General features: G+C 43.5%; 1 long non-coding RNA gene across 2 annotated transcripts; it reads left to right on the plus strand.

The window, feature by feature from the left end:
- Positions 1–496: 496 nt before the first annotated feature.
- Positions 497–15,378, plus strand: LOC120041102. Of its 2 annotated transcripts, XR_005475828.1 has the most exons (4): positions 497–3,085; positions 4,237–4,358; positions 10,839–12,872; positions 14,775–15,378. It is a non-coding gene; the product is annotated as an uncharacterized LOC120041102 (long non-coding RNA). The 2 variants fall into 2 exon arrangements; XR_005475827.1 differs by lacking the exon at positions 14,775–15,378 and having other exon boundaries at positions 1,785–3,085; positions 10,839–12,990.
- The last annotated feature ends 14 nt before the right edge of the window (positions 15,379–15,392 follow it).

Raw genomic sequence — 15,392 nt, forward strand, 5'->3', positions numbered from 1 at the left:
ATTAATGTTAAACGCTGCATATGTAATTTATGTTAAACGCTGCATATGTAATTAATGTTAAACGCTGCATATGTAATTAATGTTAAACGCTGCATATGTAATTAATGTTAAACGCTGCATATGTAATTAATGTTAAACGCTGCATATGTAATTAATGTTAAACGCTGCATATGTAATTAATGTTAAAAGCTGCATATGTAATTAATGTTAAACGCTGCATATGTAATTAATGTTAAACGCTGCATATGTAATTAATGTTAAACGCTGCATATGTAATTAATGTTAAACGCTGCATATGTAATTTATTTTAAACGCTGCATATGTAATTAATGTTAAACGCTGCATATTTAATTAATGTTAAACGCTGCATATGTAATTAATGTTAAACGCTGCATATGTAATTTATTTTAAACGCTGCATATGTAATTAATGTTAAACGCTGCATATTTAATTAATGTTAAACGCTGCATATGTCTATAGTTTATACAGGATCCAGACTGGATAGAGGAAGCCCTTAGTTTATACAGGATCCAGACTGGATAGAGGAAGCCCTTAGTTTATACAGGATCCAGACTGGATAGAGGAAGCCCTTAGTTTATACAGGATCCAGACTGGATAGAGGAAGCCCTTAGTTTATACAGGATCCAGACTGGATAGAGGAAGCCCTTAGTTTATACAGGATCCAGACTGGATAGAGGAAGCCCTTAGTTTATACAGGATCCAGACTGGATAGAGGAAGCCCTTAGTTTATATAGGATTCAGACTGGATAGAGGAAGCCCTTAGTTTATATAGGATCCAGACTGGATAGAGGAAGCCCTTAGTTTATACAGGATCCAGACTGGATAGAGGAAGCCCTTAGTTTATACAGGATCCAGACTGGATAGAGGAAGCCCTTAGTTTATATAGGATTCAGACTGGATAGAGGAAGCCCTTAGTTTATACAGGATCCAGACTGGATAGAGGAAGCCCTTAGTTTATACAGGATCCAGACTGGATAGAGGAAGCCCTTAGTTTATATAGGATTCAGACTGGATAGAGGAAGCCCTTAGTTTATACAGGATCCAGACTGGATAGAGGAAGCCCTTAGTTTATATAGGATTCAGACTGGATAGAGGAAGCCCTTAGTTTATACAGGATCCAGACTGGATAGAGGAAGCCCTTAGTTTATACAGGATCCAGAGTGAATAGATGAAGCCCTTAGTTTATACAGGATCCAGACTGGATAGAGGAAGCCCTTAGTTTATACAGGATCCAGACTGGATAGAGGAAACCCTTAGTTTATACAGGATCCAGACTGGATAGAGGAAGCCCTTAGATTATACAGGATCCAGACTGAATAGATGAAGCCCTTAGTTTATACAGGATCCAGACTGGATAGAGGAAGCCCTTAGTTTATACAGGATCCAGACTGGATAGAGGAAGCCCTTAGTTTATATAGGATTCAGACTGGATAGAGGAAGCCCTTAGTTTATACAGGATCCAGAGTGAATAGATGAAGCCCTTAGTTTATACAGGATCCAGACTGGATAGAGGAAGCCCTTAGTTTATACAGGATCCAGACTGGATAGAGGAAACCCTTAGTTTATACAGGATCCAGACTGGATAGAGGAAGCCCTTAGATTATACAGGATCCAGACTGAATAGATGAAGCCCTTAGTTTATATAGGGTCCAGACTGGATAGAGGAAGCCCTTAGTTTATACAGGATCCAGACTGGATAGATGAAGCCCTTAGTTTATACAGGATCCAGACTGGATAGAGGAAGCCCTTTGTTTATACAGGATCCAGACTGGATAGAGGAACTCTTACTTCAGACTGTAACATTACATCCTGTCTGTGTGGTGTCTCAGGCAGACCTTTAGTCGACCCTGGGGGACTCTTACTTCAGACTGTAACATTACATCCTGTCTGTGTGGTGTCTCAGGCAGACCTGCAGTCGACCCTGGGGGACTCTTACTTCAGACTGTAACATTACATCCTGTCTGTGTGGTGTCTCAGGCAGACCTTTAGTCGACCCTGGGGGACTCTTACTTCAGACTGTAACATTACATCCTGTCTGTGTGGTGTCTCAGGCAGACCTGCAGTCGACCCTGGGGGACTCTTACTTCAGACTGTAACATTACATCCTGTCTGTGTTGTGTCTCAGGCAGACCTGCAGTCGACCCTGGGGGACTCTTACTTCAGACTGTAACATTACATCCTGTCTGTGTGGTGTCTCAGGCAGACCTTTAGTCGACCCTGGGGGACTCTTACTTCAGACTGTAACATTACATCCTGTCTGTGTGGTGTCTCAGGCAGACCTTTAGTCGACCCTGGGGGACTCTTACTTCAGACTAACATTACATCCTGTCTGTGTGGTGTCTCAGGCAGACCTGCAGTCGACCCTGGGGGACTCTTACTTCAGACTGTAACATTACATCCTGTCTGTGTTGTGTCTCAGGCAGACCTTTAGTCGACCCTGGGGGACTCTTACTTCAGACTAACATTACATCCTGTCTGTGTGGTGTCTCAGGCAGACCTTTAGTCGACCCTGGGGGACTCTTACTTCAGACTGTAACATTACATCCTGTCTGTGTGGTGTCTCAGGCAGACCTTTAGTCGACCCTGGGGGACTCTTACTTCAGACTGTAACATTACATCCTGTCTGTGTGGTGTCTCAGGCAGACCTTTAGTCGACCCTGGGGGACTCTTACTTCAGACTGTAACATTACATCCTGTCTGTGTGGTGTCTCAGGCAGACCTTTAGTCGACCCTGGGGGACTCTTACTTCAGACTGTAACATTACATCCTGTCTGTGTGGTGTCTCAGGCAGACCTTTAGTCGACCCTGGGGGACTCTTACTTCAGACTGTAACATTACATCCTGTCTGTGTGGTGTCTCAGGCAGACCTTTAGTCGACCCTGGGGGACTCTTACTTCAGACTGTAACATTACATCCTGTCTGTGTGGTGTCTCAGGCAGACCTGCAGTCGACCCTGGGGGACGCGGGGTACATCGTGTTTGGGGTGATTCTGTTTGTCTGGGAGCTGCTGCCTACCTCCCTGGTCGTCTACTTTTTCAGGGTCCGACAGCCCAACCAGGACAAGGTGAGGAGTGTGTGTGTGTGTGTGTGTGTGTGTGTGTGTGTGTGTGTGTGTGTGTGTGTGTGTGTGTGTGTGTGTGTGTGTGTGTGTGTGTGTGTGTGTGTGTGTGTGTGTGTGTGTGTGTGTGTGTGTGCCGATGACATGGGCGTTGATTAGGCAGATCCCCGTTGGGTTAAATGTGGAAGACACGTATGGGTTCAACTGAGTAGGTTTCCCCTTTCAACTTTACTGTTCATTGGTTAAAACGCAAACGTGTCTTCTCCCAATACACACACACACACACACACACACACACACACACACACACACACACACACACACACACACACACACACACACACACACACACACACACACACACACACACACACACACACACACACACACACTACACACACACACAAACAAATGTTGAGAGGACCAGGATCAGCAGCAGTGCAGGGCCCCTGGATGGACAGCAATTTTATTGATCTCCTTGCAACTGCTTTGCTCAAGGGCACAACGGCAGGACAGGGTTTACTGTGAACTGTACTATCCAGGGATGGGGTCAATTACAATTAAACGCCAGTCAGGAAGTACACTGAAATTCTAATTCCAATGTTCTTCAATGCTTTTCAATGAGGGAAAATGTGGAATTGGAATTGAAATAGGTTTACTTACTGAAATGGAATTGACCCCCTGGTACTATCCACTGACTCTAGGGGCTGGTTTCCCGGACACAGATTAAACCTAGTTAGACTAAAAAACATGTTCAATGGAAATTCTTCATTCAGTGTGATTTGTGTCTGGGACAGAGTGGGTTTAGTATCATAGGAATTTGACTGATATTTGGTTTTGTTGTTCTCCAGAGTGGGTTTAGTATCACAGGAAGTGATATCTTGTTGTTCTCCAGAGTGGGTTAGTATCACAGGAACTGATATCTTGTTGTTCTCCAGAGTGGGTTTAGTATCACAGGAAGTGATATCTTGTTGTTCTCCAGAGTGGGTTTAGTATCACAGGAACTGATATCTTGTTGTTCTCCAGAGTGGGTTTAGTATCACAGGAAGTGATATCTTGTTGTTCTCCAGAGTGGGTTTAGTATCACAGGAAGTGATATCTTGTTGTTCTCCAGAGTGGGTTAGTATCACAGGAACTGATATCTTGTTGTTCTCCAGAGTGGGACGGGACTCCCAGGACACGTCTTCTCGTCCAGGGCCTATTTCTTTGACAACCCTCAACGTTATGACAGCGATGACGACCTGGTATGGAGCATCATCCCTCACAACAAACAGGCCAGGTACATAAACAACACACAGACAAACAATCAATCAATCAAATGTTATTTGATGCACTGAATGCATCAGGTGTAGACCTTACCGTGAAATGCTTACTTACGACTCGTTAACCAACAATGCAGTTTTAAGACAAATAAGAGAATTTAAAAGATAAATAAACTCAAATTAAAAGGGTGGTTACTTTGAAGAATCTAAAATATATTTAGATTTGTTTAACACTTTTTTGGTTACTACATGATTCCATGTGTGTTATTTCATAGTTTTGATGTCGTCACTATTATTCTACAATGTAGAAAATTGTAAAATAAAGAAGAACCCTGGAATGAGTAGGTGTTCTAAAACTTTGGACTGGTACTGTATATATATATATACAGTGGGGAGAACAAGTATTTGATACACTGCCGATTTTGCAGGTTTTCCTACTTACAAAGCATGTAGAGGTCTGTAATTTTTATCATAGGTACACTTCAACTGTGAGAGACGGAATCTAAAACAAAAATCCAGAAAATCACATTGTATGATTTGTAAGTAATTAATTTGCATTTTATTGCATGACATAAGTATTTGATCACCTACCAACCAGTAAGAATTCCGGCTCTCACAGACCTGTTAGTTTTTCTTTAAGAAGACCTCATGTTCTCCACTCATTACCTGTATTAACTGCACCTGTTTGAACTCGTTACCTGTATAAAAGACACCTGTCCACACACTCATAGGCCGGGACCCGCACTATGCAGCTGTTATTCTATAGGCCGTGTCACGACTCCGACCGAGGCAGGCTCTCCTTCCCGTTCGGGTGGCGCTCGGCGGTCGTCGTCACCGGCCTATTAGCTGCCACTGATCCCGTTCTCCCCCTCCTTATGTGTTTATTGGTTACACCTGTTTTGTGTTTGTTCTTAATTAGTTGGGCTTTATCAGCCCGTTTCTTTGTGCGGGATTGTTTATTGTAAGCTTGGTGTTTGTTAGTCTGACGTTACGTGTTTGTGTATGTTGGAGTACATTTCTGAACTGTTTTCATTCCCCGTGTCTGGGGCAGTTTATTGGGAGCACCCAGTGTCAAGTGGGGTGGCCGTTGTTTCTCCGTGGTTTATTAAATGAACGTTATCATTGAATCCTCTGTCTTCCTGCGCCTGACGTCGCACTCCGACACCCAGTCCTTACAGGCCGGGACCCGCACTATGCAGCTGTTATTCTATAGGCTGGGATCCACACTATGCAGCTGTTATTCTATAGGCTGGGATCCACACTATGCAGCTGTTATTCTATAGGCTGGGATCCATACTATGCAGCTGTTATTCTATAGGCTGGGATCCACACTATGCAGCTGTTATTCTATAGGCCGAGATCCACACTATGCAGCTGTTATTCTATAGGCTGGGATCCACACTATGCAGCTGTTATTCTATAGGCTGGGATCCACACTATGCAGCTGTTATTCTATAGGCCGAGACCCACACTATGCAGCTGTTATTCTATAGGCCGAGACCCACACTATGCAGCTGTTATTCTATAGGCTGGGATCCACACTATGCAGCTGTTATTCTATAGGCTGGGATCCACACTATGCAGCTGTTATTCTATAGGCCGGGATCCACACTATGCAGCTGTTATTCTATAGGCCGAGACCCACACTATGCAGCTGTTATTCTATAGGCCGGGATCCACACTATGCAGCTGTTATTCTATAGGCTGGGATCCGCACTATGCAGCTGTTATTCTATAGGCTGGGATCCACACTATGCAGCTGTTATTCTATAGGCTGGGATCCACACTATGCAGCTGTTATTCTATAGGCTGGGATCCGCACTATGCAGCTGTTATTCTATAGGCTGGGATCCACACTATGCAGCTGTTATTCTATAGGCTGGGATCCACACTATGCAGCTGTTATTCTATAGGCTGGGATCCCCACTATGCAGCTGTTATTCTATAGGCTGGGATCCACACTATGCAGCTGTTATTCTATAGGCTGGGATCCACACCAGGCAGCTGTTATTCTATAGGCTGGGATCCACACTATGCAGCTGTTATTCTATAGGCTGGGATCCACACTATGCAGCTGTTATTCTATAGGCTGGGATCCCCACTATGCAGCTGTTATTCTATAGGCTGGGATCCCCACTATGCAGCTGTTATTCTATAGACTGGGATCCACACTATGCAGCTGTTATTCTATAGGCTGGGATCCTCACTATGCAGCTGTTATTCTATAGGCTGGGATCCACACTATGCAGCTGTTATTCTATAGGCTGGGACCCACACTATGCAGCTGTTATTCTATAGGCTGGGATCCACACTATGCAGCTGTTATTCTATAGGCTGGGACCCACACTATGCAGCTGTTATTCTATAGGCTGGGACCCACACTATGCAGCTGTTATTCTATAGGCTGGGACCCACACTATGCAGCTGTTATTCTATAGGCTGGGATCCGCACTATGCAGCTGTTATTCTATAGGCTGGGATCCTCACTATGCAGCTGTTGTTCTATAGGCTGGGATCCTCACTATACAGCTGTTATTCTATAGGCTGGGATCCACACTATGCAGCTGTTATTCTATAGGCTGGGATCCACACTATGCAGCTGTTATTCTATAGGCCGGGATCCTCACTATGCAGCTGTTATTCTATAGGCCGGGCCCCACACTATGCAGCTGTTATTCTATAGGCTGGGATCCACACTATGCAGCTGTTATTCTATAGGCTGGGATCCTCACTATGCAGCTGTTATTCTATAGGCTGGGATCCTCACTATACAGCTGTTATTCTATAGGCCGAGACCCACACTATGCAGCTGTTATTCTATAGGCTGGGATCCGCACTATGCAGCTGTTATTCTATAGGCTGGGATCCGCACTATGCAGCTGTTATTCTATAGGCTGGGATCCACACTATGCAGCTGTTATTCTATAGGCCGGGCCCCACACTATGCAGCTGTTATTCTATAGGCTGGGATCCACACCATACAGCTGTTATTCTATAGGCTGGGATCCGCACTATGCAGCTGTTATTCTATAGGCTGGGATCCACACTATGCAGCTGTTATTCTATAGGCTGGGATCCTCACTATGCAGCTGTTATTCTATAGGCTGGGATCCTCACTATGCAGCTGTTATTCCATAGGCTGGGATCCACACTATGCAGCTGTTATTCTATAGGCTGGGATCCACACTATGCAGCTGTTATTCCATAGGCTGGGATCCTCACTATGCAGCTGTTGCAAGAGTGCATTTTTCACAGGCAGTCCACTGGTTTCAAAAACAATGATTGATAGGCAGCTTAAACTTCTTGAATTCAACCATTATTGGGTTCAAATACACATTTAGATTTGTGAACAGCTGTCCACAACAACCACAATCCGTAAGGCACAAATAGCTAAATGAGGGAGCAGCAGTGTGATTCCCATCTGTGGATCTGTAGATATCAATAATAAGTGATATCCGTATCGTTGTCGACTACACCACTGCTGTCATCATTACCTCCAAGCGTTTATTCACGTTGGATAATATTTGGATGCCGACAGCAGTCGCACCATGGGGAGACCTAGCTTGGACTGTAGCCTACAGTGGTTAGAGCGTTGGGCGGCAGGTAGCCTAGTGGTTAGAGCGTTGGGCGGCAGGTAGCCTAGTGGTTAGAGCGTTGGGCGGCAGGTAGCCTAGTGGTTAGAGCGTTGGGCGGCAGGTAGCCTAGTGGTTAGAGCGTTGGGCGGCAGGTAGCCTAGTGGTTAGAGCGTTGGGCGGCAGGTAGCCTAGTGGTTAGAGCGTTGGGCGGCAGGTAGCCTAGTGGTTAGAGCGTTGGGCGGCAGGTAGCCTAGTGGTTAGAGCGTAGGGCGGCAGGTAGCCTAGTGGTTAGAGCGTTGGGCGGCAGGTAGCCTAGTGGTTAGAGCGTAGGGCGGCAGGTAGCCTAGTGGTTAGAGCGTTGGGCGGCAGGTAGCCTAGTGGTTAGAGAGTTGGGCGGCAGGTAGCCTAGTGGTTAGAGCATTGCGCGGCAGGTAGCCTAGTGGTTAGAGCGTTGGGCGGCAGGTAGCCTAGTGGTTAGAGCGTTGGGCGGCAGGTAGCCTAGTGGTTAGAGCGTTGGGCGGCAGGTAGCCTAGTGGTTAGAGCGTTGGGCGGCAGGTAGCCTAGTGGTTAGAGCGTTGCGCGGCAGGTAGCCTAGTGGTTAGAGCGTTGGGCAGCAGGTTGCCTAGTGGTTAGAGCGTTGGGCGGCAGGTAGCCTAGTGGTTAGAGCGTTGGGCGGCAGGTAGCCTAGTGGTTAGAGCGTTGCGCTGCAGGTAGCCTAGTGGTTAGAGCGTTGGGCGGCAGGTAGCCTAGTGGTTAGAGCTTTGCGCGGCAGGTAGCCTAGTGGTTAGAGCTTTGCGCGGCAGGTAGCCTAGTGGTTACAGTGTAGGGGCGGCAGGTAGCCTAGTGGTTAGAGCGTTGGGTGGCAGGTAGCCTAGTGGTTAGAGCGTTGCGTGGCAGGTAGCCTAGTGGTTAGAGCGTTGGGCGGCAGGTAGCCTAGTGGTTAGAGCGTTGCGCGGCAGGTAGCCTAGTGGTTAGAGCGTTGGGCGGCAGGTAGCCTAGAGCTTAGAGCGCTGGGCGGCAGGTAGCCTAGTGGTTAGAACGTTGGGAGGCAGGTAGCCTAGTGGTTAGAGCGTTGGGTGGCAGGTAGCCTAGTGGTTAGAGCGTTCGGCGGCAGGTAGCCTAGTGGTTAGAGCGTTGCGCGGCAGGTAGCCTAGTGGTTAGAGCATTGGGCGGCAGGTAGCCTAGTGGTTAGAGCGTTGGGCGGCAGGTAGCCTAGTGGTTAGAGCTTTGCGCGGCAGGTAGCCTAGTGGTTAGAGCGTTGGGCAGCAGGTAGCCTAGTGGTTATAGTGTTGGGCGGTAGGTAGCCTAGTGGTTATAGTGTTGGGCGGTAGGTATCCTAGTGGTTAGAGCGTTGGACAGCAGGTAGCCTAGTGGTTAGAGCGTTGGGCAGCAGGTAGCCTAGTGGTTAGAGCGTAGGGATGGCAGGTAGCCTAGTGGTTAGAGCGTTGGGCGGCAGGTAGCCTAGTGGTTACAGTGTAGGGGCGGCAGGTAGCCTAGTGGTTAGAGCGTTGGGTGGCAGGTAGCCTAGTGGTTAGAGCGTTGCGTGGCAGGTAGCCTAGTGGTTAGAGCGTTGGGCGGCAGGTAGCCTAGTGGTTAGAGCGTTGCGCGGCAGGTAGCCTAGTGGTTAGAGCGTTGGGCGGCAGGTAGCCTAGAGCTTAGAGCGCTGGGCGGCAGGTAGCCTAGTGGTTAGAACGTTGGGAGGCAGGTAGCCTAGTGGTTAGAGCGTTGGGTGGCAGGTAGCCTAGTGGTTAGAGCGTTCGGCGGCAGGTAGCCTAGTGGTTAGAGCGTTGCGCGGCAGGTAGCCTAGTGGTTAGAGCATTGGGCGGCAGGTAGCCTAGTGGTTAGAGCGTTGGGCGGCAGGTAGCCTAGTGGTTAGAGCTTTGCGCGGCAGGTAGCCTAGTGGTTAGAGCTTTGCGCGGCAGGTAGCCTAGTGGTTAGAGTGTAGGGGCGGTAGGTAGCCTAGTGGTTAGAGCGTTGGGCGGCAGGTAGTCTAGTGGTTAGAGCGTTGGGAGTGAGTCTATGGTTTCTGAGATAATGCTGTTGATGTGAGCCATGACCAGCCTTTCAAAGCACTTCATGGGTACAGACATGAGTGCTACGGGTCGGTGGTCATTTAGATAGGTTACCATGTTGTTCTTGGGCACAGGGACTATAGTGGTCTGCTTGAAACATGTTGGTATTACAGACTGGGTCAGCCAGTTGACCAGCACATGTTCTGAGTACACATCCTGGTAATCCGTCTGGCCCTGTGGCCTTGTGAATGTTTAAAGGTCTTACTCACATTGGCTATGGAGCGCGTGATCACACAGTCACACACCAGGGACATTAAAAACACAGACAACCAGGAAAACACAAATACACACATGCCGCTGTCAGGTATTACACGTTTTAATATCGAAGTGAGGACCATGACATTCCAGTGGAGAAGCAAGGACCGGGCTTTCCAATAGAGCTAGATACATACTGACCCCGCTTCTCAAATAGTAGAAGTTCTGATCTAGGATCAGATCTCCACCTGTACATGTTTTTCATCTTACAGGGCAGAACTGATCCTAGATCAGAACTCCACCTGTCCGTGTTTTTCATCTTACAGGGCAGAACTGATCCTAGATCAGAACTCCACCTGTCCGTGTTTTTCATCTTACAGGGCAGAACTGATCCTAGATCAGAACTCCTACTGTGAGACTTTGTGAATATGGGCCCAGGAATGTAATGTTTCTTTTGTCTTTGCGCGGCAGGTAGCCACGGTCCCGTGTGGCTCAGTTGGTAGAGCATGGCGCTTGCAACGCCAGGGTTGTGGGTTCGTTTCCCACGGGGGGCCAGTACAAAAAAGTATGAATGTATGTACTTGTAAGTCGCTCTGGATAAGAGCGTCTGCTAAATTACTTAAATGTAAATGTAAATGTATGTCTTTGTCCTCAGTTTGACAGCAGACAGCTATGACTGCAGCAGCAGCACAGCCCCGCCCCCAGAGGAGCTCAACCCTTATTGAAGACTTCCTATTGGTCCTGAACCTTATTTAAGAGCTTGGATTTGTTCCGGAACTTTTACAAGAGCTCCTATTGGTCCGGAGCTCTTTTTGAAGTCTTCCTGATGGCCCTGTCTCTTTTTTTTGCACACGCCTACACTGATGACCTCACACCTGAGGGCCTCGGATCGAGACACGGGGGTGAATATCATCATGGATTTTATTCATTCTATTTTCTACTATTTTGATAAATAAAGTCTTTAGTAAAAAAGTTCATACATATTTTCTAAAGGGCAGTAAGTATTGAGATGATGGTCTTAGGGGGCATACATAACTTTCACAAACAAATAGGAATATGTATAAAGGTTTATAATCAAGGTGTACAACATTGGCAGCTAAGAGCTGAATTGCACTTTACAGTCCATCTGAATATGCATTACCTTAATCCACTATTTTAAAAACATGTTTACTGTTTAGAAGCCAACATGACGAATAAGATAACTCATATACAGGTGTTTCCTAATCTTGTATGTAATATGTATCCATTTATATTCTCAATGTCTCCTTTTCATGTTTTTAACACAAGCCGCTAAAATGGTTGACAGGCATTAGGGAGGAGATGTACTGTACATGTGTTCTGGTCTTTACAATCCTCTCTCACATTGGAGTCTCCATAATAAAAACTATTTTATAAAACACATTGATTGTGCTTTAGGACAGTGTGGTGGAACATTCTAATTCTATAGGTGGAACATTCTAATTCTATAGGTTGAACATTGTAATTATATAGGTGGAACACATTCTCGTTCTACAGGTGGAACACATTCTAATTCTATATGTGGAACACATTCTAATTCTATAGGTGGAAGATTCTAATTCTATAGTGGAACACATTCTAATTCTATAGGTGGAACATTCTAATTCTATAGGTTGAACATTCTAATTATATAGGTGGAACACATTCTAATTATATAGGTGCAACACATTCTAATTTTATAGGTGGAACACATTCTATTTCTATATGTGGAACACATTCTAATTCTATAGGTGGAACATTCTAATTCTATAGGTGGACCATTCTAATTATATAGGTGGAACACATTCTAATTCTATAGGTGGAACATTCTATTTCTATAGGTGGAACACATTCTAATTCTATAGGTGCAACACATTCTAATTTTATAGGTGGAACACATTCTATTTCTATAGGTGGAACATTCTAATTCTATAGTGGAACACATTCTAATTCTATAGGTGGAACATTCTAATTCTATAGGTTGAACATTCTAATTATATAGGTGGAACACATTCTAATTATATAGGTGCAACACATTCTAATTCTATAGGTGGAACATTCTATTTCTATAGGTGGAACATTCTAATTCTATAGGTGGAACACATTCTAATTCTATAGGTGTAACATTCTAATTCTATAGGTGGAACACATTCTAATTCTATAGGTGCAACACATTCTAATTATATAGGTGCAACATTCTAATTCTATATGTGGAACACATTCTAATTCTGTAGGTGGAACATTCTAATTCTACAGGTGGAAGATTCTAATTCTATAGGTGGAACACATTCTAATTCTATAGGTGGAACACATTCTAATTCTATAGATGGAACATTCAAATTCTATAGGTGGAACATTCTAATTCTATAGGTGGAACACATTCTAATTCTATAGGTGGAACATTCTAATTCTATATGTGGAACATTCTAATTCTATAGGTGGAACACATTCTAATTCTATAGGTGCAACACATTCTAATTATATAGGTGGAACATTGTGATTCTATATGTGGAACACATTCTAATTCTGTAGGTGGAACATTCTAATTCTACAGGTGGAAGATTCTAATTCAATAGGTGGAACACATTCTAATTCTATAGGTGGAACACATTCTAATTCTATAGATGGAACATTCAAATTCTATAGGTGGAACATTCTAATTCTACAGGTGGAACACATTCTAATTCTATAGGTGGAAAACATTCTAATTCTATAGGTGGAACAGTCTAATTCTATAGGTGGAACTGTTAGGAGAATTGTGTTCTGATGTTCATTAACCAATTCAATTAAACTACTCTGTCTGTTACTAAGAATTTGTAAGGTTCTTATTAAAATGAAACAGACAGATGCCAGTCTACGTAGTCAGCAGGTTTATTTACGAGAGCTCTGCTTATCATTTCCTGTACATTGGTCTATATATCTCACATTTCGTTATAAATGTCCCTCCTCTCAGAAACAATGACAATATAGTTCACATTTCCTCTCCTTCTCATACATTGCCTGTCACCTGTTATACAATCTACTACAAGCCCAAGGTCTCTCCCCTCCCTGGGTGGGGACAGAATGTCCTGTAAGGAACACAGTAGTACGGCTTGTCTGTCGATAGCTCCTCTTATCTCATACATTGTCTCACACTTGCACCCTGCTTACATACTAAAAAGGAACAAAAAGTCCTTGTACTAGTTCTGACTAAAACTACACACATCAGATTTAGATTTATGATTCTAATACATTTCATAGAATCATACTGTCACGATCGTCTTGCTGAGAGAGAGTGGACCAAGGCGCAGCGTGTGCAAAATACATTCGCTTTTATTTTAGAGAAAGGAAAAAACACACAACGAACACTTTAACAAACTGAAACAAAACAACAAACGATCGTGAAGCTATAGACGTAAGTGTGCACACACAAGCTACAAACGTACAACATAGACAATTACCCACATTAACCTAGTGCCTATGGCTGTCTTAAATATGGCTCCCAATCAGAGACAATTAATGACATCTGTCTCTGATTGAGAACCATTCAGGCAACCATAGACACAGCTAGACACCTACACTAAACACAAACCCATCTACTCTACTTAACCCCCTAAACCATACAACCACCCTAGACAATACAAAAACACATACCTTCCCCATGTCACACCCTGACCTAACTAAAATAATAAAGGAAACAAAGAATACTAAGGCCAGGGCGTGACACATACAGTGACAGGGTAGAATTCTGTTAGTTATAGTTCTACGTTAAATGTATATATAATTTAGTCATTATTCATATAATTCACAACAGGAACACATTCCAAATCTATAGGTGGAACATTCTAATTCTATAGGTGGAACACATTCTAATTCTATAGGTGGAAGATTCTAATTCTATAGGTTGAACATTCTAATTCTATAGGTGGAACACATTCTAATTCTATAGGTGGAAGATTCTAATTCTATAGGTGGAACATTATAATTCTATAGGTGGAACAAATTATAATTCTATAGGTGGAACACATTCTATTTCTATAGGTGGAACATTCTAATTCTATAGGTGGAACACATTCTAATTCTATAGGTGGAACATTATAATTCTATAGGTGCAACACATTCTAATTCTATAGGTGCAACACATTCTAATTCTATATGTGGAACACATTCAAATTCTATAGTTGGAACATTCTAATTCTATAGGTGGAACATTCTAATTCTATAGGTGCAACACATTCTAATTCTATAGGTGGAACATTCTAATTCTATAGGTGGAACATTCTAATTCTATAGGTGGAACATTCTAATTATATAGGTGGAACACATTCTAATTCTATAGGTGTAACATTCTAATTCTATAGGTGGAACACATTCTAATTCTATAGGTGCAACACATTCTAATTATATAGGTGCAACATTCTAATTCTATATGTGGAACACATTCTAATTCTGTAGGTGGAACATTCTAATTCTACAGGTGGAAGATTCTAATTCTATAGGTGGAACACATTCTAATTCTATAGGTGGAACACATTCTAATTCTATAGATGGAACATTCAAATTCTATAGGTGGAACATTCTAATTCTATAGGTGGAACACATTCTAATTCTATAGGTGGAACATTCTAATTCTATATGTGGAACATTCTAATTCTATAGGTGGAACACATTCTAATTCTATAGGTGCAACACATTCTAATTATATAGGTGGAACATTGTGATTCTATATGTGGAACACATTCTAATTCTGTAGGTGGAACATTCTAATTCTACAGGTGGAAGATTCTAATTCAATAGGTGGAACACATTCTAATTCTATAGGTGGAACACATTCTAATTCTATAGATGGAACATTCAAATTCTATAGGTGGAACATTCTAATTCTATAGGTGGAACACATTCTAATTCTTTAGGTGGAAAACATTCTAATTCTATATGTGGAACATTCTAATTCTATAGGTGGAACACATTCTAATTCTATAGGTGCAACACATTCTAATTATATAGGTGGAACATTGTGATTCTATATGTGGAACACATTCTAATTCTGTAGGTGGAACATTCTAATTCTACAGGTGGAAGATTCTAATTCAATAGGTGGAACACATTCTAATTCTATAGGTGGAACACATTCTAATTCTATAGATGGAACATTCAAATTCTATAGGTGGAACATTCTAATTCTACAGGTGGAACACATTCTAATTCTATAGGTGGAAAACATTCTAATTCT

This window comes from Salvelinus namaycush, unplaced genomic scaffold (genome assembly GCF_016432855.1).
Source record: "Salvelinus namaycush isolate Seneca unplaced genomic scaffold, SaNama_1.0 Scaffold4058, whole genome shotgun sequence".
Taxonomy (NCBI): Eukaryota; Metazoa; Chordata; class Actinopteri; order Salmoniformes; family Salmonidae; genus Salvelinus; species Salvelinus namaycush.